At 41.9% G+C, this 23409-nt stretch overlaps 1 protein-coding gene across 1 annotated transcript in view; it reads left to right on the top strand.

Annotated features, from left to right (window-relative positions):
• kirrel1b (kirre like nephrin family adhesion molecule 1b) overlaps positions 1–23409 on the top strand; it is a 99165-nt gene that overhangs the window by 826 nt on the left and 74930 nt on the right.

Genomic DNA, 23409 nt, shown 5'->3' with positions numbered 1-23409 from the left:
AAACGCAGTGTGGGTCACACAAGCGCGCGCACTCTAGCACGTGCAAACACACATTGCGCATAACCTGCCAGCCGGGGGATGATTGATGAGGCGAGGATCCAATGCACAGTCTGGTCGCTGGGTTTTAACATAAGTCACACTGAATCAATTTCCAACACATACGCGCGCACACATGCAGCATGCATGCGCTTGGCACCATCATGCCTTCAGTCTCAGTATCGAGCGTGTGTGCAGCGAGAGTGTAAAGACCAGCGCAGACTACTGTCCCTCGAGAGAGAAAGTCGATGTGCATTTGTGTGTGTGTGTGTGTGTGTGTCTTAGAGTGAGAGAGCAGTGTACCCCCTCTTAGCATGCAGGTAGAGTCTTGCGTGCTCGTGTCCGTGCTCGTGGTTCTACTGCAAATGTTCAGGTGCCAAGAAAAATTCATATTTTACCTTAAAGACGGAGACATATTCACTGGACTGAAAGAGAGTCCCATTACTAATATTAATGTTCCTATTTATCGATCACCTTGATAGATTGCCCTTTCTCCCCACTCATACACTCATACACACACAGATGAGTGTGCGTTTGTGTTTGAGGGCAGTCACGGCTCCACAGACAGAGGTGATTAATTGATGTGGCCTGATGTGAACAGTTCAACCATGTGTGTGTGTGCGTGTGTGTGTACCTGCTTCAGCACCTGGGTCCCTGGCGCCGCTGGCCGAGGGTGTGATGAACCACAGACAATGATCTACCTAGACAGACAGTCAGAGGAGCTCCCAGGATGAAGCTGCGCTGACCACCTCATGGGATTATAATAGAGCAGGACATTCTTGCTTTATATAAGAAGGTTAAAGATGTTAGGAAAAATCTGTCAAAGTCTGAACATCTGAGATTGAAGATTAGAAAAGAGATCTGATTAATTGGTGCTATGGCGACAAGGAGTATTGGTAATAAGCTTGATGAAATAGAAGGAGAGACACGGCTGAAGTATATTAAAGTCTGATGATTCTAGCTATAAAATGAGAATAAAGAAAACCAAATAAAGCACAGCCAACAAAGGAAAGAACTAGTTAGAAAAGAGCAGAACAGAACAACAAAACAACAGAGAACAAATCAGCTCAGAGGAAAAGGTGACCAGAACCGAGCCATGTCAGACAGAACAGAACAACAAAAAACACAATGAAGTAAAAACAAGGGGGGAGGACAGAAAGTAGAGCAAATGGAGCAGAGCAAATGAGAACAGAACATAAAAAAAGAGCAGAACAAAAGAAATGGGAGAATGAGAGAAGGGAAGAACTGAACAAAGAAGAACAAAACAACAGAACCGGCAAAGCAGGCCAGAAAAAAGTGTAGATCAGGGGGGGTTCAAACGTACCGGCCTGCTGGCCAGAACTGGTCCGTGAAAGGTTCCAGTCCAGCCCAGTGGATGTCTTTGCAAGGTCCCCTTTTGGACTTTTTGTTGTATCTTGAATCAGGAAGCAGTGCGCTGCAGGTCATCTTCTTACTGACAAAGACATTACCCATGGCCTGCCATACCACACCAAAGTAAGCTGGTTAAAGCAGCGAGACATGCCTACAGGATTTGTTGGTTTACAACAGTAGCTGTTCTTTGTAATGACACCAGAATGACTGTACAAGGAAAATTTAGACATATTGTAGAAATTGCACTTATCTTTCTTAAGTCATCACCATGGACAGCTTGTTCATCATCCATCCTGTGAATTCATGATTTATTACATGTGAACTTTCAGAAAAGCCCACTTGCATTTCTTTACACTAAAAGAAAGAAAGAAAAAAAAAGATTGAAGAATTTTTAGGAGCTTTTACTGGTCTGGTCTGGCCCACTTGAGAGCAAACTGGGATGCTCGTGGCTGACGAGCCAAAGTGATTTTGGCAACGCTGGTGCAGAACCTGAACAGCAGAGAGCAGAGCAGAACAAAAACATAAAGAAAACGGAGCAGAGCGGCAGATCAGTGTCTCCAGCTGAGCTGGTGTAAGCCTGTAAATGTGATCAGAGTGAATCCTTCCCCGACATGCAGCATCTGCAGCTTAATGTGTGCTTAGCCTGTTTGGACTCTTCCAGGTGTCTGCTGCGTGGTCTCCACCGCTGACACCTCAGACTGTCTCCCTCTCTGAGCAGTCTGATTTACTGTTCAGTCCAGTGGTGTGTCTGGCTTCCTAACACAGACCAACTACATCTCTGTGTGGTTGACCGCGTGTCTGTGGGCCCTTGTAATTACCATTTGGCTCTGTATGTTTATATGTGTGTGTGTGTGTGTGTGTGTGTGTGTGTGTGTGTAGGTCTGATGTAGCGTGTTGCTGCTGTGAACTGCCGCTGTGCTGCCAGCGCCGGTCTGGCCACAGGCGAGGAAGCCTGATTCTCAGAGTCGATTCTTGAACAGACCTTTTTGCTTGAGTTGAACATTTTTGCAGCCTGATCATGCAAGCAAGGCAAGCAAAGCAATTCCTGCACTGCAAGCACCTGTCCCATCTCACGCCTCGCTCTTTCACACACACACACACACACACACACACACACACACACACACACACACACACACACACACACACACACACACACACACACACACACACACACACACACTTTCTTTTTCCCTCCTATATCTCCCCCCTCCTCTTCCTCCCACTCTTTTCTCCCGTCACAAGAATAGAGCAGAAGCGCAGATGTAAAGAGACAGGCCAAAAGACAGAGAGATGGAGGCAGAGAGAGACGACGAATGGAAGAGACAGCGGGGTTCAGTCCTAATCTGTTGACAAGAGGGGATGCTTGAGGATAAACAGAGGCAGAGCAGGAGTGCTCAGGAAGCAGAGAGAGAGAAAGAGAAAGAGCCCTACTGGCTTTAGTCTCTGCTTCCACAGCAGCCCAGCTGGACCATCAATGTTTGATGGTTTACATCAGCAAAGATTTACGCCCAAACTGGGCTCCAGGGGCACCCAAGGATCCTCAGAAAGGCTTCTCAGGATGTATTTAGAACTGTTCAGTCAAAAGCGACTGGACCTGCTTTAGATAGTTGAAAATGTTTTTCCTTCTAATCCAAAACACCGTCATTCAAATCATCTTCAAAAATCTAAACTTTAAAATGACCTGGATCGTGGCAAAGCCTTACAGTCTCTCAAACTGCTGATTTGACTCGCTGTGACTTAGTACAGTAATGGATTCTGTTATAGGCAGGTCATTAGTTTCAGGCTCTCCACTGTAACGCCCTCAAACAGTTGTGTAATTCTTTTCTGAATCATCAGACAACAAAAATACTCTCTGATGGGGGTTCATGGGTAATGTCATAATTTTTTTTTGTTGGCATTTACAGTATAAAAAGATTCTGAAAACTGCACTGCAACACAGTTACACCCTGTGTATTCTGGTTTTTAAAAGCTCAATTTCATATCACTACCACATGAATATTGATGGATTTATTCCTCCATTACTACCTAATAATAGCAATTGCAGATTTTTCAAGAAGACCCAACCTTCCCTTAACAAGTATATCATTTTTAAAATTGTTTAATACTGATGGACAACTGGGATTTTGTTGTAATGTCTTTAGTAGGCGTGTCTGAAAAGTTCTGGTGTGAGTGTAGAGGGTCGTATTGATCGCTCTCCTTTTAGGTGTGTAACCTGATAGCCAAATATCAAACTGATCCAAATGCTCAGCTGGACCTTCGATGCTTGTTCTTTCCCTGTTCTCTTTATTTTCAGTTTCCCTCAATTCTCGCTGTCACCGCAAAGGCAAAATGCCCAAATAGTAACAAAAAAGGAGCCGTCTCGCTAATCTCTGTTAACAGTGAGTCACCACTCTGTATTTTAATTGTATTATCAAAATTATTGCTAGTGACAGTGCCGTAGCCCCTGGATATTGTGGGGGATATGCCTCTACCAGATGATGTGCCACTGAAATTAAGTACTCAAGTACTTTATTGTACTCACTTTTTAAAGCAGTTAGTTGTGTATCAAGAAATGTTAAGCTGATTTTACCTGATTTTATTTTAGTGTCTTTGTTTGTTCAGTTTAACTATTCTTTACTCAAAACATGGCATGCCATATCCCAAACAAATGGAGTTGCAATTATTACATAATTTTAGTCAAGCTTTTCCTGATTATATGCCGGGGAGAGTCACTTTTATGTGACACAGTGATCTTTCAAACAAAGCCACACATTAAGGTCCCATATTGTCACTGCCAAACTAAGTAGTTCCCCTGTTTACGTCATTACAATTCATTCAGAACTATTGTTAATGCATTTGGGGTGCCGCTGCAAAAAAATAAATAACTCAAGGTCATCTGCAAAGAAGTTGAACCTGCTTAGTTTATGCTGTAACATTATCCAGCAGTCTCCAAGAGGGTCCCGGGTTTTCCAAGTCACATACATGCACGGCACGGTCGTGTTTTGGTTTGGTAGGGTTTAAAAGTCTCCTCCCCCTGATGATCATATTTAACAGCCTCAACATGTTCCTACCACTGTGGGTGTTTTGTTTGTTTGTTTTTGTAAACCCAGAACTGTGATACTTTTACACAAACAAAATTGCAGTTAATCAAATTCCAAAAACAAGGCGCACTTTGAATTTCAACCTTCAAGGGTCTGGGGTCTCAGAGCAGCTCCCCACTTTAAAGCACCCAATCCGATGGAATTACCTCCATCATAAATATCGGAACTTTTCAACAGATATTAAATACGTGCGCAAACAATATTTATTTGCACTGCCACTTCTATTTAGTGTACACAGCTACTGAATGTGTACTTCTCTTTAATGAATTTTATCATCTAAAGCATCACTGATGAGCATTTTGTGCATGAGCGGCATCGGGATGAATCAGCCTTGGCCATTAGTGCCATAGTGTACTGATCGTGCCATAAAAACAAGTATACAAGGCTGACTGACTCTGCTCTAATTGGGTGGTAAAAAAAAAAAAAAAAAAAAATCCACCTCACTGAAAAGTACCCTCTGTACTCTCAAATGAAAATAATTAAAAATAGCGTGACAAGCCTTGCTTAAAAGCAGAGGTTCGACATGACGGCAAGCAGAGCTCCGTGTGTATATGTCTCTGTGTGTGGGCTTCATCCCAAAGCCCTCCAGTACCTGACAGAGCTGATATCCTCATGGCTGGAGAAGAATAATCTGAGGTGACAAGGAGCAGCAATTAAAATAAATAAATAAAATAACCGCCACAGTTAGCTGTTGCTTAATTCACTGCGATGCCCTGATAATCCAGTAATCTAAAACGATGGTGGCAAATTCCCCCTTCCCTCCTCTGCACGGGCTGATGTGTTTGTTGGAGTGAAAGACCGCAGAGTATTCAGAGACTAAGAGAGAGCTTCGACTGGTATTAGGGCTGACACCCGTCAATCTGCCTATAGATATGTCAGCCTGGATGAGGAGGGGGGGTCGTAAACTAGGAGAGGAAGGAGGAGGAAGAGAAGAAGACATACATAGAACTAAAAGATAAAATAAGGGACAAGAGATGAGAAGAAGAAGAGAGAAGAAGAGAGGATGTCGGCAGTAGAGTAATTCAAACTGGAAGAAGAGTAGTGTGAGTTGGAGTGGTAAATCAGAGGGAAAAAAGAGGGTCGGGATGAGATGAGAGAACAAGAAAAGGGGATACGAGTTGGAGAGATCAGGGCAGACAAGGAGTGAAGGAAACAAATACGATTGGACAGAGGGCAGAGGAAAAAAAGACAGGTGTGCAGGAAGGAAAAAATGAAGAAGAGGAGAAGGAACTACAAGAAAATTTTACATGGGAGAAAGAGGGCAAAAAGGTGAAAGTGGCATAGAAAATGATATGAGACATTGGTGTGGCGCTAGAGAGGAAAATAGAGGAAGAAAGGATGATTGCAAGGCATAAATCTAGGAGAGAGAAGAGCAACAGAGTCGTGTCCATGATTAGAGGAGGCACGAAGACGTAGGAAGGAAACATTAACAGAAGGAGAGTGTAAGGAGAAGGAAGAAATGAGATTCAGAAGTGTAGCTGAGATGTTGAGCATGAGAGCTGAATTTGGCTAAGAGGAGGAAAAAGGAGTGAATGAAAACTGAGTAGGAGACTATAAAGGGGAAGTTGAGATAAAGGGTGAAAGAGGAAGGATGAAGGAGTGTTGGAGGAGGAGAAGAAAATAGGGGAATAGAACAGAAGAGAAGGGAAGGAGTGGGTAGATTAGTAGTATAGGTGGCGACAAATAGGAGATGAATAGTTAAAGGGGGCAGGGAGATGGAGGAAACGCTGGATAGAGGGGGAAAGAAGCATTAAGAGAGGAGTCTGGACATAAGAGGACAGGAGGATTAAAGATTAGGGAAGGAGATACATTTTGGTGGTAAAGACTAAGAGGAGGACGAAGGAAATTCTAAAAAGATGGCAGAAGGAGAAAAAAGCAGCGGGGCTGGAGAGGGCAATGCAATATATGGATTGGAGCAAAGGAGCAGGAAAATGGAGAAGTACATCAGGCATGAGAAGAAAAGTGGGTGAGACTGGAGAGAAATGTGCAATGAAGGAGAGAGAGAGGATGTAGAACCCAGAGAGGGACGCTAATAGAAGAAGAGGAAAAAAAAGAAAGAAGAAGGGAGATGCAGTAGTGTTGATGAAGGCAGGAATGAAATGCAGAGGAGGAGTGGGAGCTAACGGGAGTGAAGGAGGGGGGAGAGCAGGTTTGGGGAGCAGAGATTTATGTGTGGAGAGGGTTGCTGCTCGGGAGCAGAGGGAAACAGCCAGGCCTATTATAGATGGGGCTCTCCTGGGAGAGCAGGGCCTGGAGTTTTCCAGGCATTTCCAGCATATTTCACCGCTGTTCCAAGCAGCACGCTGCAATGCACAAAGCGCCGCCTTCGACCACAGTCCTCAGCCCTCCAAGGATAAATAAAGTGTGTCTCCTTTCGCTGCACGAGTATTCAATAAAAGTGATAAAAGGCTGGAAGTAACCCTTCTTAGCTTTTTTGGAAGGGAAAGTGAGAAACCAAACTGGCCACCCTCTCCAAGGAGAGGCTTTCAAAGAAATGCAGACATCAAGCATAAAAGCACCAAAAGCATAAAAGTGCTTCCTTTTATTTGAGGAAGAATGTCAACGAAAAAGGGCTGTGAGATCAAATAAGCTCAGTGTGGAGGTAGTTTATGTTTCTGCTCCTCTCTCTCTCTCTCTCTCTCTCTCTCTCTCTCCGTTTCTTTGTCTGCCTGTGTTTTCGCTCGCGCGCTCGCTGTCTGAGGGACTCGTGCGGAGGTGAGAGAGAACAATTGAATGGGCCTCCCACATAAAATCCATTCAGAGACATCTTGAGGAATAAGAATGAGAAATTGTCCGGCGCAATGAATTAAATCAATCTGATCCATTACAAGATCACTATCACAAGGTTTTCCCTTTTGTCTTTGCCCTGGATTATGCATGCTGCTGGATAAGTGAAAGTGTTTGTGTCTGTACCTTATGTAACACCATCCTGCAGTTTTCCTTGTAATCAATGGAACAATTACTCAATTAAGCAAGGTCGTAGCCAGAGGATTATTGACTTGTCACATTTACATTTTTGATAATTGACTGTGCTTGCTGGGCATTAAGCTTAATGCTTTGACTAAATGGTGGTCGAGGGTTCTCCAAAAAAAAAGGCAAATTGTGCAAAAACTGTGGAACAAAAAAAAAAAGAAAAGAAAAGAGCAGCAGAATCTTTTTTGTGCTGAATAGTATGCGAATGGCAAGGCTCCGTTTATGATCTGCGAAACATAACTATTTGGGTTTGGCTTTAAATAGTCTCAGGATTACTTTTCTATTTTATAAACGAAACGATTATAACTTTTCAAACTCATTTTAAAGAGCGAATTTGCATCCCTGTGACTAGTGAAATAAATAGGATGGCTCTTACGCCACGTGCTTGGATCAGCCTGAAATCACTGCTGCTGCCAAGCTGGCTGCTGAGTGGCAAGACTGGCTTTTAAAAGAGGACTTTGCCATATCATGCGCACCACATTGATTCCAAACCTCAACAGGAACAGGTGATGTAACATTTTCTGTCAGTCCTAAAGGAAGCCTTCATCTCAGCTCTCATCCCTGAGTTTTTAGTTTGCAGCGTTTTCATTGTCTTAGCTACTTGGTCACTGAATCATCTTCAGGAATCCAAAAAGATCTAGCTGGATGTTTCAGTATATATTTCAAAATATATTTGAGCTACAAAGAGCAGGTGGTGCAGTGGTGTACCCTGTTGAGGGTGTGCCCCACCTTTTGCCCGGTGGTGGCAGGAATGGGCTCTGTCTACCTGAATTGCATGAGTGGTTAAGAAGATGGATGGATGGATCTCAGAAGAGCCTACCCTTCGCTGCTAACATAGAAATGCTCCTCAATATAATAAAAGTTCTACACTACACGAGACTACAGTATATACTCTGCATACATGACACAAAATCTTTACATTTTAAGGGATTCCTTGACTAAGTTACTAAAGTCTATTAAGACTGCATATCTTACTCAAACTAGAGCATCTGCCAAAGGAAATGTTATTCATTTTTAACAGTTTCTCTTTCAAATATCCAGTGTGGTGAATATAATTCCAATTTTTCACACCCTAAAGACTGAGTATCCACTGGCACCATTTTTACTTAATTTAAAATTTAGCGCCTTCCAATCTTTCCCAAGGAGACTATTCCAAACTTATTTTCCTTATCAGAAACCGAACTTGTGTAACCAAATGATTTTATTGCGTGGGCACCACCACCAAGAGTCTTCTTTTCTTTTCTTTTTTTTCCTTGTTTGAAGTCTCAAAGTATCCCTTTTATTTCTTTCCTTTGGTGGATTTTAAACGGTGATAAAAGAAGCAGCCGCAATTTAAAGATGGAGATGGACAACATGATTACAGATGATGAAAGCCGGTATCCATCACCACCCACTCTGTGTGTGTTTCCATCCAGCCTATGTCTGTCTATCTGCGTGTTCCTCCTCTCTCCCCTCTTATGTTTTAATGTAAGTCGATAGCCATCAGAAACTGATAACACCCCGGCTCCACTTCACTTGGCGAGGCTAGATGAGGCAAGAGAGCGAGGAGAAGGCGAGAGCAGGGTTTGGCTGAGGTGTTGGTGTGGGTGGGGAGGGTGGACACTATCTCCCCTCGGTGAAGCCTGATACGCTCCAGAGCAGGGGAGATAAGCGAGCAGCTCTCAGCGGTGGCAGTGAAGAGGGACGGTGACGTCACAGCGCTTGTCTCTTGTTCCCCGTTGGCGGTGGAAGAAGTGATGGCGTCAGAGGTGGAGCTTATGTCAGTGTGAGATTGCTATTGTTCAGGAAAGGAAATTTGACTGAATTAATTATTTTGACTATATTTTGGGTGTGTCTTTATATTTTTGGAAGAGCACAGCTTTATAGTGTTTGTCATGACGCTTGCTTGTAACTGGGTGTTTGTACGGGAAACTTGCAGCACAATTGTGCAGGTCTTAGCAATTAATAACATAACCATTCAGCTGTTATGGTGGTAATTTTATTATTTATACCTATGCTTTCCTTCTGGTAAATGTCAAATTGTCTTCCGTGAAAAAGACCTTGTGCTGTTTCTCAAAATCGTGTACTCCATACTTGTGCTCTCTATTTTGTGAGCATAAATGCTACCAAGTACAGGTACATGCATGAAGTCTCTACAAGTACACAGATGGTGTACTCACAGGGTCATAAAGTCAGTTTGGAAACCTGTACACTTTTTGCCCTCCGTGTTTGCCACTTTGGCTACATAGTGAAAAGGGGGGGTGGGCACCGACAGCATTTTTCAGCCAGCAGAAGGCGGATACATCATCAGCCGTGTGATGGTGATTTTCAGGCATTACAGGTAAACCGTACATTACCTGCACTTGTGGAGTGTTTGTGCTTAAAATTGCCTTCACTTTGCAAGAATTTTGTAGTCAGAGGCACAACAACATGCATGTGTTCACAAAGGCAATAGCTAGTTGTGACCAAACATTACAAACGTAATTCCCAGTAGGTGCACAACATGCCATTTTTGATTTCAAACAATATTAGTCTGTCAAAATATGTAACACACACAACCTAGGCCAATTACATCAAAGTATCTGAACTGAGATGCACTATTAAACTACTTTATCATATAAGGACATAAATACGCATGTTAGGGACTTAAGTTTAGACCTAAGAGGTCTGTGCTTCTCTGCTTTGGGCTACTGCCCCTGCAACCTGGCTCTGGATAAGTGGAAGAAATTGGCTGATTGGATGGATGGATGGATGGATGGATGGATGGAAGTTCCTTTTTGGAGACAAAAATCAGGTTTTCTGAAGGTAAATCATTAACATGAAATGCTTCTGGGCAGTTATTTGATCAGTTATTTTGAAGCATTATGTTAAACTTTTTTTTTTTTTTTAATCTATGTTTAATTTCACTGGTTCACCTAAAAAAAAAAATGCTGTGCTTAGAATCACCGTCAAATCACAGAACACAAACACTCTAACAGGTTTGTTGAGCCTCCCACAAAATAAGGTTTTTTAAAAAGCTTTTTTTACTTGAACCACCATCTTTGCTTCTGCAGAATTAGAGTCTGATAGATTCAGTGCCCGGTCTCTCTCCTGTGATGTCTCTGGTCCAAAAGACAGAGACATGCTGAAAGAGAAGTTTCTGTTATGTGTGTTCAGTAAGAAAGGCACTTTCATATTAACTGTGTGCAACAGTAGGACCTTTGAAAGAAGTGACTGTGTGCATTGTGTGTGTGCATGTGTGTGCATAGGGTTGAGGTAGGAGGGTGGGGGGGGGGGGGGGGGGGGGGGGGGGGGGGGGTGAAGAAAGAAAGAGATTGCAGGTTGTCAGTTTATGTGTACGTTCTGGTGTAAAAAAGAAAATCAGCATCATAGAGAAGGAGTCCAATCAAAATAAAAGAGTCGGTCTGCTGTTTGCGATCGAGTCCAAGCGAGGAAATGAGAGAGGGAGCGAAGGGGAGGGAGGTGGGTGAAAGAGAGAGGAAGTGAGGGAGCAAAAGCGAGCGTGTTGGGGAGAGCGAGAGAAAATGATAATTTCTTAGCTCTTCTTTTAAATAAGTCTGTTTCTATAGCAACCATCCAACCCAGCCGCTTGAGAGAGAGAGGGAGAGAGAGAGAGAGGAGAGAGAGAGAGAGAGAGAGAGAGAGGTAGACAGAGAGAGGGGGGAAAGAGGGGGTGCACCAGAGAGATAGAGGGAAGGATAGAAAGAGAGAGAGTTACCATAGCAACGGAGGAGGAGGAGGAGGAGAGAAAAAGAACTTGTAGAGAAACTTAAAAAAAACATGTCGGGAGAAAAGGTAGAAGACGAATTACGCAAAGGAAGCGTGGATTACAGCAGATAGTGCTGGGCACATTAATTAAAAAGGCAATGAATTACTCATTGAAAAAGGGACTATATCACTTTACTTATGGAAATAGGAGTTGGTTTAATGTAGAGGGTTCAGGAGTTCCTGAACCTCTACATTTAAACCCTCTACGTTTAACTTGCAATTGGCCAAAACTCCTGTAGAAATTAATCTCATCCAGCCAGGGGGTTGGGTCAAAATACTGAATACTGTGTAGTGTACAAAAAAATGATTATAAAATATGAGCCATAGCTACCGTGACTTTACCCATTGAGTGTAATTCCTCTTCTGAAACTCCGACTGAGCCTTTTTTTTGCCATCTCAGGTTTTGAAACTGGGTTTGTAATGAGTGAGGGGAGGATCTACTGTGCTTTGTCATCCTTCTGGGCACTGATGGGAATCATAGATTGGAAAAATGAACATCATCGTGAATTCAGTGAGACTCTAAACTAGTGGTAAGATCATGAAGTCATCAGAAAAGTATTTACAGAAGTCACAGCAACCCAAGTGTGAAGTTTTCCTTAGACGTTTCTTTGGAAAAGGGACATCATAATAGGAATACTCCAATATGTTGTTTTATTTGGGAAACAAGTGGCTGGAGTTCTGCTTACATGACTCTCTATTACTGTATGTCGTGGAAAAATGGTGAGGCAAAGGGATTATTCTAGTTTAGAAAGAAAAGAAAGATTATTATAATTTTTTTGCAGCATTTCATCATATCAGCTTGGGTAAATATGCAGTTCTGAAGCATAATAATAACATAGCAATTTAAAGTAACTAAGCATCTCAGTTAATCTATCTTAGACAGGAGTGAAGCAACTTTCTCCATATCCCATATTTCATGTAAGAAGGTCCATTGGCCAGCTGGGATCTTTCTGTGTGGAATTTTGCATGTTCTCCCATGTACATGTATTCTTTTTTGGGTTCTCCAGCCAGTCCAAAGACATGCATGTTAGGTTTCCTGGGCATTCTAAATTGCCTGTAGTTGTGATTGCTAGCATGAATGGTTGTGAATCTCTGTGTTACCTTGTGTGTACCCCACCTCTCACCCTGTGAGCGATGAGCCTCAGACCCTCCACTGTAACCTGGAGATGGATAGGTTGTCAAGATGGATGGATGGATGGATGAAAGCCCTTTATAGTAAGCCCTTCTAGTCCACCATTCCTAAATTTACTCTCAACAGTATCAAGTCAAGGTAGCTGAGACATGTAAAAAGACTAATTTGGATGTTTGGTCTTACAGGCATGGAGACAAATTTATTACCAACCAGCTCCTCTAACTTAAACGTAAAAAAATATTTTGCTTTACTGGTCAAAACTATAAATGTGAGATAAAGAAATAGTGAGCACGGTAGTATGACTGTACTCTATAGAGTCTGCAGAGAGAGAGAGAGAGAGAGACAGCAATATGAGCTGCAGTGATAACAAGGGGTATATGGCTGCTGCCTGATTGTCCTTCTCAACTCTTGACCACACATGACCTCCATCATTGTGTGGCGAGCAGATGTGAGCAGAGAAAAACACCGAGGGGGAGACAGAGAGAGGGGGAGACAGAGGGAGGAGGAGGAGAGGATCGATGGGAGTCCCAGAGTTCAGGACAGCTCTGACCCCAAAGCGCTGAAGCTACATGGTGATCCAAAATAGGATCCGACGAAGGTTCACGTAGGGAGATGAGAGAGGGTCAGAATTCATTATCCTGCATGGAAACTTTAGTGTTGGCAATATTAGTGAGCATATTTATTATATGAAATATATAAGATTACATTAATTATTAAACAATTCACTGGATAATAAGTGAATTCAAAGAAGTCTATTTTAATGTTTTTCGTTGATGAGAACTATTTTCGTTAGCAATGCAGAAGCTTTAATGTAAAGTGAACTTATAGTTTGAGCATGGATAATGGATGTGATGAAGAATATGATGGTGGAATATTTCTTGAGCATAAAAGTCCTTAAAGGGAACCAAACTGGCATCAGGTGCATTAGGATGGTTGCTATTTGATGCTTGTGGCACCCACGAGACGTCATACAGACAGAAGACGTAACATCAGTGCTGGAAACTAGGACCTCTGTGTCTTTATATGACATCATGCGTTAATCCTTGCCGCAATATTTTAGCAGACCAAATGCAGGCAGAAGCAGAAGTAGAAAGTAACCACAACGCAAACGTTTTATTGCAGGTGAAGTCCAAAACACAAAAGTCCATAGACATGGCAACTGAATAAACTGTGGTTATCAATAAATACCAATCACCAGATAAAAAAACAAGAATTCTGTCCAAAAAAACTCAAAACTTGGTCAAAGGTCAAAGGTGACCATGACACCTCGATGATGCTGGTGTTACAGGTGCTAGGACTGATATAAGGAGCAACAGTAGGTGTGGTCTGCTGGTTCATCATTTCACGTCTGCTGGAGCCTTTACAAAGCTTCTCGCTGGATATGAAACTTTCATATACTTCAGCTTTCACTTCTACATGTTATGCATGAGTCATAGGTAGCATTCAAGATCCTCTAATGTACTTTTGTCTGAGCACTTTTTTTAATCTCCAGGTGTCAAACACTTCTGCTGTGCCAGAAGCTGCTGGTGTCACACAGAGATAGTGTATCAAGGACACATTTTGCCTAAGTGTGACAGAGAAGGCAAGAGGAGGAGAGGAGCCAAAAATGAGGTTTTGGATCACGGAGGATCGTGTTATGTTAGTGAGCTTTTCATTTTATCTTTGTTTTGTTTTCAGATGCTTTTTACTTTCATTTTCACTCTCCTCTTTCTCTTGCTTTCTTTTGCTGTCTCATCAATGTCCCTTCACACTGCATGTTAAAACAAAATGTCACTTAAAGGTGGCCAGTGTGTTTTTTAATGGATGCCAGAGGGTCCTGAAAGTGAGGAAGCATATGATGAGTAAAGTAAAGAACCACCTGCCTCCGTCGGGGCAGAATGAAGGTCTGTTATCCCAGTAATTTCCTTTTTTTTTTTTTTCACCCAATACAAAAGTTTCCAAAAGATATCAGAAATAAGAGATATTTGTACACCAGGATTTAAAGCTTTGCAGCCCAGTCAGTTCCATGAGTGTTCTGCTGAGCGTTCTTTTAATTTTGACATATGTCCTTTTTTTCTTCAAATGTGGAAAGTATGCCATGAGTTCACTGCATAATTGTCTCTGGAACAGATTTTCCTTGTCTTCACTATATTTTCAAGACCTCAACACCAGACCTGTCTTTTAAAAAGTGATACAAACTTTTTTTTTTTGCAAAGCATACTAGCAGCCTAAGAATTATCTTGTTTTAAATTATTAAAAAGGAGTCTACTTTTATCAAACTTTCTCCAACATGAAATCCTTTCTCTGTAAAGTTAGTGCGAGAGAGTGCGAGACTTTTCAGCCTCGGCTCAGTCAGAGCCTTTCACACCGAAGCTTTCTATGCTTCTGCCTTCATAAACGGATGCTTTCTTAACAGCACAGAAAATATCTTGTAGACGTGTCCTTTGAAAAAGCTCACATAAAGTCAACGCATTATACACCAGACCGAACAGGATGAAATTAATGGGGTTTGGAACAAAAGGTTTTGAGAAAGATTTCCTGACTATTCCCCACGCAATTACTTAATCCCTTGTAATTAGTCTCCTTGTTTGAAAGGGAATATACATTCTGTGTCTCCATCTTTGTCCCTGCTGAGTTGGAAGATAAAATTGCACAGAAACAGCACAAATGTTATTTTGCGGCGCTCACTGGCTGTAAACATCCACACACTTTTGGCTTTGAACAGTATCGCTTTGTCTTTATCAATTTACATTTGTTATACAAAACTGCGCGAGGATAATTATTTTTTTCAGGAAGAATGGCCATTATAATTAAACATAAACACAGTCCAGTTTTGTTGCATAAATTAACCTTTTTGGATTTAGCCTCAGTGCTCTCAGACATCGGACAGGAAAAAAAAAAAAAGGATCATTTTCTTCTTTTGCTTTTGTGGGCCATTGTTGTGTGGTGAATTTACCAGAGCAGATAATGAGGAGCACATAGTCATTTCAATTCTGGCTTTGCCCACACAGGACAGCTGTCTATTTTAAGCTATAGCTGCTGGCCAGTGAACCATTAGCCTGTTTTACACCGATAGCAAATAGCCATTAGGCGTAACTGCAAGTCAGTTAGCCAACAGCCATCTGCAGCACGCTGCAATTATGCCACCTTAAAATGCTGTTGGAAATATAGTAATTATGAGTTGAGAGTGCATTAATGACCCAACACAATAGTAAATATGCCTGCGAAAGGGGGAAATTTCAATGATACCTGCAGTAACAGTCTGTGCTGTGAAGAGCGTAGAGGCAGTGTGAATACTGATGGAGTTTGTCAGGATGTGTGCGCGCGCGTACGCGTGCGTGTGTGTTTTAAAACAGCTTTTGTGTCACTTTTAACAGTATCGTCCAAAAGCAAATATGCACACAAAGTTACTTTTAGATCGTGTGAGCTCAGCTGTCGCAGCTCCTGACAAGCTTTGAAAACAGAAGGCGCCAACAGAAGTAGCTTGTTTGCTGTTAGCTTCTGCTCTCTGCGGTGTTTCCCATGTTGGGCTCTGTTCTGTTCAGTGACAGTGGGCTCATTGAGACCCCGCTGCTGCTGCTGCTGCTACTACTAGCTCTCCGTGTAAATCCTCGGGCTGTGTTTGGTGAGTCTTTTCCTGGCAATGACAGTTGCTGTAGTCAGCAGCACATTCAGGTCAAGCAACTTGACTCATTTCGTCACATTCTGCCACAAGCCCTTTTGCCTTCACAACGCTCTGATTAAGTGCTACAATAGTTGCAAATCTGCTGGCGTGTTTGCTGAAGAGTAATTACTAGCGTCTGATAAGCGTTCTGGGGAAGTTTCCCAACTACATGATTTCCACCGAGGCTTTATCTCAATTGAATGTGATTGTCTTTGCAGAATTGGCTCAGCCATGATCCTGGAAACTGGCCTTGTCTCACAGACATGATAAGACAACAGACTGCCTTGTACGCTGTCCAACCAAGAATAATGCCGCAAGCTGTAATGATTTACACCATCCATCAGGGTTTCTTCACAACTACATGCATTCTTCATCACAGAGATAAAACCGCTTCTCACTGGCAAAGTCTGAGAATCACGAAGTGGCATCTTGGAGACACTAATTGGCCACATTCAGAGAAGCGCTCTCAGCCTTTGCACAAACATATCATACAACATAAAGACAGCGATGCAAATCAAGCTGAAGCTCTTCTCAGGGATGAGGGATGAAGGGAAGGATGCTGAAATATGGAGAACAAGGTTTCTCACTTTTTGAACAAATGCTAGGGCTTCCTCACAAACAGGCCCAAGACAGCACTACAGTGCTGAGCAAAGGAACACCCCCTCCCTTCCCCACCCCCCCTCCTCCCCAGAGGGGTGTGTGCTCACCCATCCTGTTCATGCTGTACACCCATGACTGCATTCCCAGACATGGAGAGAATTATTGTGAAGTTGTGAATGACACCATGATCATCAGCCAGATTACAAAACGATAAGAGTTCATATTGGGAAAAATTCAACAGTCTTTCATTGTGGCGCACAGTGAACAACCCACTGCTGAACATCAACAGCACTAAGGAGATAAGTGTTGATTTTAGAGACAAAGAGGCAAAAAGACACCCCTGTTTACTTCAACGGCGCTGAGGTAGAGCAGCACAGAACATACCTGTCATAGTCATCACACATCTGTATCCTAGGAAAGAAAGCTAGAAACATCTGTGCTTCTTAAGGAACCGTAAGAAGATGAAATTCCTAACATCACAAACTGGTATGGAATGTATCAGGTGATTTAAAACCCTCCCAGAACATCCCTGGCATCATCTACTGATCATCAGTGAGGTGAGAGCACAAAGGATACCCAAAGGATATGAATAGAAAATACCCACTACAGCCACAGCCTGTTTACCCTGCTGAACATCTGACAAGTGCAGTTACAAAAATCATAGTTCTCATTACACCTAAAAATTATCTATCTATACACACACAGTACCAGTCAAAACTTTGGACACACTCACCCATATGAATGGTGTCCAATGGTGAATGTGTCCAAACTTTTGACCTGTACTGTATTTGTTAGTAGCAAAAAGGGACTACAACCCAATTTTCACTATGCAGCCATAATGGGAATTAAATGAACCTTGAATCATGTGTCTTTTGTGATGTTTGTGCGTGTTTGTAAGTGGGCATGTGTCGGCTTCACCCCCCCCCCCCCCCCCCTTTCAGGATCCCTCCATTTGTGTTACCATGGGGACGGCATGCTTCCTATATCTCCCCCTCTGAACCCCCACTCGCCCTCCTCAGCACCACCACCGCTACTTTTTTCTCTCTCTCCTTTCCTGGTTTCAGTGTTACCATGGCGACACATGTCTGTCTCCTCTCTTCCCTGGTACCTGTTTCACGTGCTGCCCTGTCTCACTGGGTCAGTCTCTCTATCTGACGTTCCGTCTGTGATTCTCTGTTTGTCTGTGTGCCCTTGGCTTGCCTTTCTTGTTTGCTCCTTGTTTATTTGTTTAGTGTTTTATGTATCTGCATGACTGTCTGACTGGCTGTTTTCCTGTGTCTGTCCCTGCCTGTGTTTGCTTTCTGTCTCACTCTTTTTTCTCTCTTTCTCTCCGGCTCACTGGCTGCCTGTCTGGCCACCAGGCTTTTCCACCTCTAATCCCTCCTCTCCTCTTTCTGCTCTGCTGCTCTGCTCCAACATTCCCCCTAACATCAACCTCTCTCCCCTCTCCCTTTTCACCCCATCTCATTTGTTTGTTCCCACATCAAAACAGTATCCATTGAATGTCACTGGGAACACACAGTATAAAAAAAGAGAGAAAAAAATAAGGGAGGGATTTAGGTAATTTTCGCAGACGGCAGCTGTTGCTATGGCGACACAACTTTTGGATTTGCTGGGGAGAGATGAATAGAGGGATGGATGGAGGGACAGAAAATGTGTGATGAAAGACAAAGAGGAGGGGAAAAAAGAAAGAAAGAAAGAATCTTTGGCTATGTTAGTAAATGCTGGCTGTGGTTGGTCTTTTTAAGCAGGGTAAGTTTCAAACAGAAATAAGGACAAATTGCAAATAAAATATTACCTGAGAAGACTATTTCAAAACTCCTGAATGGGGGAAATACACACATGAATAGGCTGCAATTATATCACCGTGAAACCTCCCTAGTAAATTACTTACATTTACAAAATTATATTTTTAACTGCAAGTGTTTAGAAATAGTTTAATGTGCCAGGGTTTTTGCAGAGAACAAATCTGAAATACATGGATTTTTATTTTTGCCATTTCAACTGTGAAGCCCTGAATTTTTCCAGAGTCTAACCAATAGAGATGGATGAAAGAATGCATATGTCTGGCACAGCTGGCTAAGACATAATTAAGACAATAAAACAGTGTTTAGTCTGCCAGCTAGTTTAAAATCAGTTTCAACTGTGCAAATAATAATCCGATATGTTCACCATTAGCACACATGATGGTGAACCATTAGTTCACCATCATGTGTGCTGTGTCTTGCATCCCCTATCAAGGCAGCTCCCTCACCTGAGTAGTGTGAAAGAACTTGATGTGGACTGTTACCTGTGGTGTGCTACATGTGCGCAGTGCTGGGTGTAACGCGTTACTGTAACCATATTATAATTTTCAGACATACCGCTCTCTTTCCACACACTTGCAATACAGTTAGCTGATTTCAATTTATGTGCAGGAAGGAGGAAAATGGTGGAGCATCTCAGACTTTTGAGGAGTGGAGATATGGACACTACTCTTATTTTTAAAAGCACAGGAAAGCGATGGTAAAGTGCAACCTGCGTTCAGGATAGAAACAACCGCATCATGCTGCTAACACAGCTTAGGCTCTTTGCAAACATCTGCACAGACAGCATGCTAACACAAAGCTGGTGAAGAACCCAGAGTGATGTTAAAGCTGAGTGTATACCGACTCCAGCCCAGCAGCCAGACCCTGATCTTCAACAGGTAACGAAAGCTGTGACGAGCCTGGCTTGTAGCATTGTAGCCTCCATTTCTGCCAGCGCGTGCTTCAGCAGTAGAATCACAATGGTGATCACTTTGAAGTCTCTTCAGGGTGATTTCCAATTTCACTTCGTGTTATCAGCTCTGGGTTCAAACTTAAACACTTAAAGAAAGACCCCGACGCTCTGTGTGAGGAGGGAAAACCTACAAGGTGATTCCTCCAAAACTGCCTGAAGTTCATGTTTTGTTGACACTTTTTCTGAGGGGATTTAACCCTTTTTTTAAATTATTATGTCATCACCAACTAATATCCACAGCCAGAAAAAAAAATATCACCATGTTTTTAGGAATATTATGTTCTAATTAGTCTCTGAATTATGTATGAACACATTTCTTAGTAAAAAAAGCTTCAGAATACAGATAGGAAAAACACTGAAAGGTCTGCTGGATGTAAGTGTTGGCAAAGTGGAGATTTCTGGCTTAGAATATGATTTATTTATTTATAAATACACATTTCAATGAAGTAGCATATTTTTTATTAATTTTTTAAAAAGTCTGTTTAGTTTTAAACACAGAATCTATTTGGGCAACAAAACCAGCATCATTGCACTGTCAATCATTTTGTTCGTACCGTTTCTTCAAATCTTTGCTTGGTAATAATCTGTGTGGAAAACCACTTCATTAAGCTTTCAGTGGTATTCTCTGGCCTTTCGTTTTTCTGCCCTTTCTGCAGATTTACCAAAAAAACAAAAAAAAAGTTGAAAAACATCATCATAAACAAGTCGCTAAGATCTAGAGGCTAAATGGAACAGAGGTAACCCATCATCCCTTATAAAGTATCCTCTTCTTTGTTTCTGTGAATCATGTTGCAAATGCATTTGGCCCTTCCCTCAGAACGGTGAAAATCTCATTTTGGACGGACCCCTCCCCTCCCTTCTGCGTGCTAATGCATTTAGAAAAACCACTTTATTATAACACACATTTGAATATTCATAGTAGGAAAGCAGGGGGTGATGGAGGAGACTGGAGCCTTTGGGTATTGATGTAGAGCTGTGGAATTAGCTGCGAAACTGCTATTGATTCAAGCTGTGAGGACTGGAATATGAAACACAAGGGGGTAAGAAAAAGGGCAAAAGACCTTATCAATGAACTTGGAGAATGAAAGAGGGAGTATAAGAGAATGAGAGTGCGCAGCGGAGAGCAAAAAAAAAAAGAAAGAAAGAAGGAAAAACAGATTATCAGTCAGCAGAGAATTGAATTAAAGTGAGACAGAAGGAGAGAGTGGGTGAAGAAAGAAAAGGAGATTATGAAGCAACACAGAAGGAGAATGAAAGAGACAAAGTACAACAAAACTAAAGGAAAGAAAGAACAGGCACAAAGAAAGCTAGAGGGAAAGGAAGAGGGAAAAAAATGATGAGATTGGAGGAAAAATCAAATAAACAAACGAGCAAGGGAACAGGGTGAGGGGTCAGGGCTCGCTGCAAGTGGCGCTTTAGCCTGGGGAAGCCACGCTACAATAAACCCACCACCCCCGGACGCTGCAAATTGTTGATAGGAAGACTAAGTTGACAAATGTCAAAGTTTACATTTCATTACAGAAAGCGGGGGCTGGAGAGAATAAGGAGGGAGAGATGGGAAGAAGAGGAGGAGAGAAGGAGAAGAAGAACCAGGGGGAGGGAGAACAGGAGGAAATGCCATGCATTCCATTAAGTGGCCAAAGAAAACCACAGAAAGAGGGGAGGGGAGGAAATGGCAGAAATGAGAGAGAAATACAGGAAATGGTGGAGGAGGAGAAGGAGAAGAAGTACGGGGTGGTGTGTGTGTGGGGGGGGGGTGCAGGGATTAGACAGATAGAGATAGAAAGGGGGGTTTATAAGCAAAGGAATGAAGTGCTCGATTCATCACTGCCTCAACTGTGGTCCTGACCTTTGAAAATGGAGTTTAATGTTGGACAAGGCAGCACTTAACATTCTGGTGGCCTCCATGTTTGTTCTGAAGTTGTCAAGGCGGAGCCTCAGATTACACCGGGCATTTGCTGATCTTGAAATTGCCAGGCTTTACATCTTGCTTGCTAAGGGATGACAAGCTGACACAGCAGTGTTTCATACTCTTATCTGAAAATCATCCAAATGTTTCTAATTGTTAAGAAATCCCAAAACTAACAATAAATTGATCCTGTTGAGTGCAGCCAGAGTCTGATGTAGCTGATTCCTCTGTGCCTCTGACCTTTTGTTGTAGTCCTGAAACTATTGACAACACATTAACGTGAATGACATGTTCCTTTATTACCTTGATGGTTGCTGTAGTTTATTTTGAATCAATTCCACTAGAATTGAGTACCACTAGAGTACCAAATGTGTATTGATCCACAGTTGAAAATAGTCCCTGCAAATTTTACCATTCACTCCTGTTAGAATACATTCAAAACGGGTGAGCTGTTTAGGGGAATTATTTCCCCCCCCCCCCCCCCCCCCCCCCCCCCCATATATTTTTTGTGAATAATTTTAATAGATTTATTCGTCACAGAGTGCCATGCAGGATATGGTAGAATAGGAGAGTAGAGCAAAGTGGGGTTCTGATTTTTTTATTTCTTTTTTTATATACAGACTAATTCACACTTTGGAAGGTTTGTGATTGATATTTCTTGTGTGACTTTGCTACAAGATACAAGCTCAGGACTGTGTCTTTACTATATCTTGTAAAAGAAATCTAACTTTAAAGTGTGCAGTAAGCTTTCATTTCCTGTCTACACGTGCTCCTAACCCTGTGATGTCTGAGTTATGATCACAATAAACCCAACCTCAGCCCCAACCCTAACACTACCCCACTAACTGTTTTAGAGAAGAGCAACACTGGCCTCACAGGATTAGCCCTTCAATGTTAGTCCTTACCATTAATTTCTTTCATACTCAGTTCTGTTAAATTATAACGGTTTGGACTTATTTTACACAACAATTGATGTTTTTAGTCTATACAGGCTGAATATCGTGCTAAAAAGGATAAAAAAAAAAAAGAAAAAAAAACATCTTGAAAAATATAGGAAATCTAATGAGGAAAATCTCATTGCATGAAATCACTGAGACATCACTTCCAGAGGCAGAAATAACCAGAATTCTAAATGGAAGTGGCCAGAATTACTAAACTTTTCTATTTCATCCAATTCAGTGTAGAAGATAAACTGAGGGCAGAATATTTTCTATGGTCCCCGACCGACAAAAATTACAGTGTTTGAATAAAAAACAAACAAACAAACAAACTAAACCCCCCGACTTGATAAAATCAAGTACATAATATCAGAAATGTTTGGGTTGTTGATTCTCAAAAATCTGTTGCTCTCAGTTCACTGTTAATATGGTGCTAACATTGTTCAATTGAGGAGTCAAAGTATAGCTATATTAGCATTGACACTTACTACTTCAGATGATCAGCATGGTACTATGGAGTGATTACTCGTACCAAGTCTGCTACACCAGCTCAGTGTCAGTGCTGTCAGCAATGAAATAGATTAAAACATCCCTAATACAGACTATATAAAAAATGGATGTAGTTCAAGTTTAAGGCATCTTCACTTGGCTTCACCTTTTAGACCAGAGGCAATGGACATATAGTTCAGTTCAGTTCAAATCAGTTTTATTTATATGGTACAAAATCACAACAACAGTTGCCTCAAGGCGTTTTATATTGTAAGGCAACAACCCTACAATAATACAGAGAAAACCCAACAATCACACGACTACGAGCAAGCGCTTGGCAACAGTGGGAAGGAAAAAGTCCCTTTTTGTATGTGAGGAGGATTTTAAATTAAATTCTGAATTTAACAGGAAGCCAGTGAAGAGATGCTAATGTGGGAGAAATATAGTCTCTCTTTCTTGTCCCAGTTAGTACTCTTGCTGCAGTGTTTTAGATCAACTGAAGGTTGAGCTTCAAAGTAATAAATGCAAGAACTTGTTTTTTAGCATCACTCTGAGACAGGATGTTTCTAATTTTAGCAATGTTGTTGACAGGTATTGTGCAAATGAAGGAAGGTATTAGTTTAACATACATGCTGAAGAACATATCCTAATCAAAAATGACTCCACAGTTCCTCACAGTGTTACTGGAGGCCAAGATAATGCCATCTAAAGTAATGAATTTGAATTTA

Source organism: Archocentrus centrarchus, chromosome 17 (genome assembly GCF_007364275.1).
Source record: "Archocentrus centrarchus isolate MPI-CPG fArcCen1 chromosome 17, fArcCen1, whole genome shotgun sequence".
Classification (NCBI taxonomy): domain Eukaryota; kingdom Metazoa; phylum Chordata; class Actinopteri; order Cichliformes; family Cichlidae; genus Archocentrus; species Archocentrus centrarchus.
This window is presented reverse-complemented; position numbering and strand designations above follow the sequence as displayed.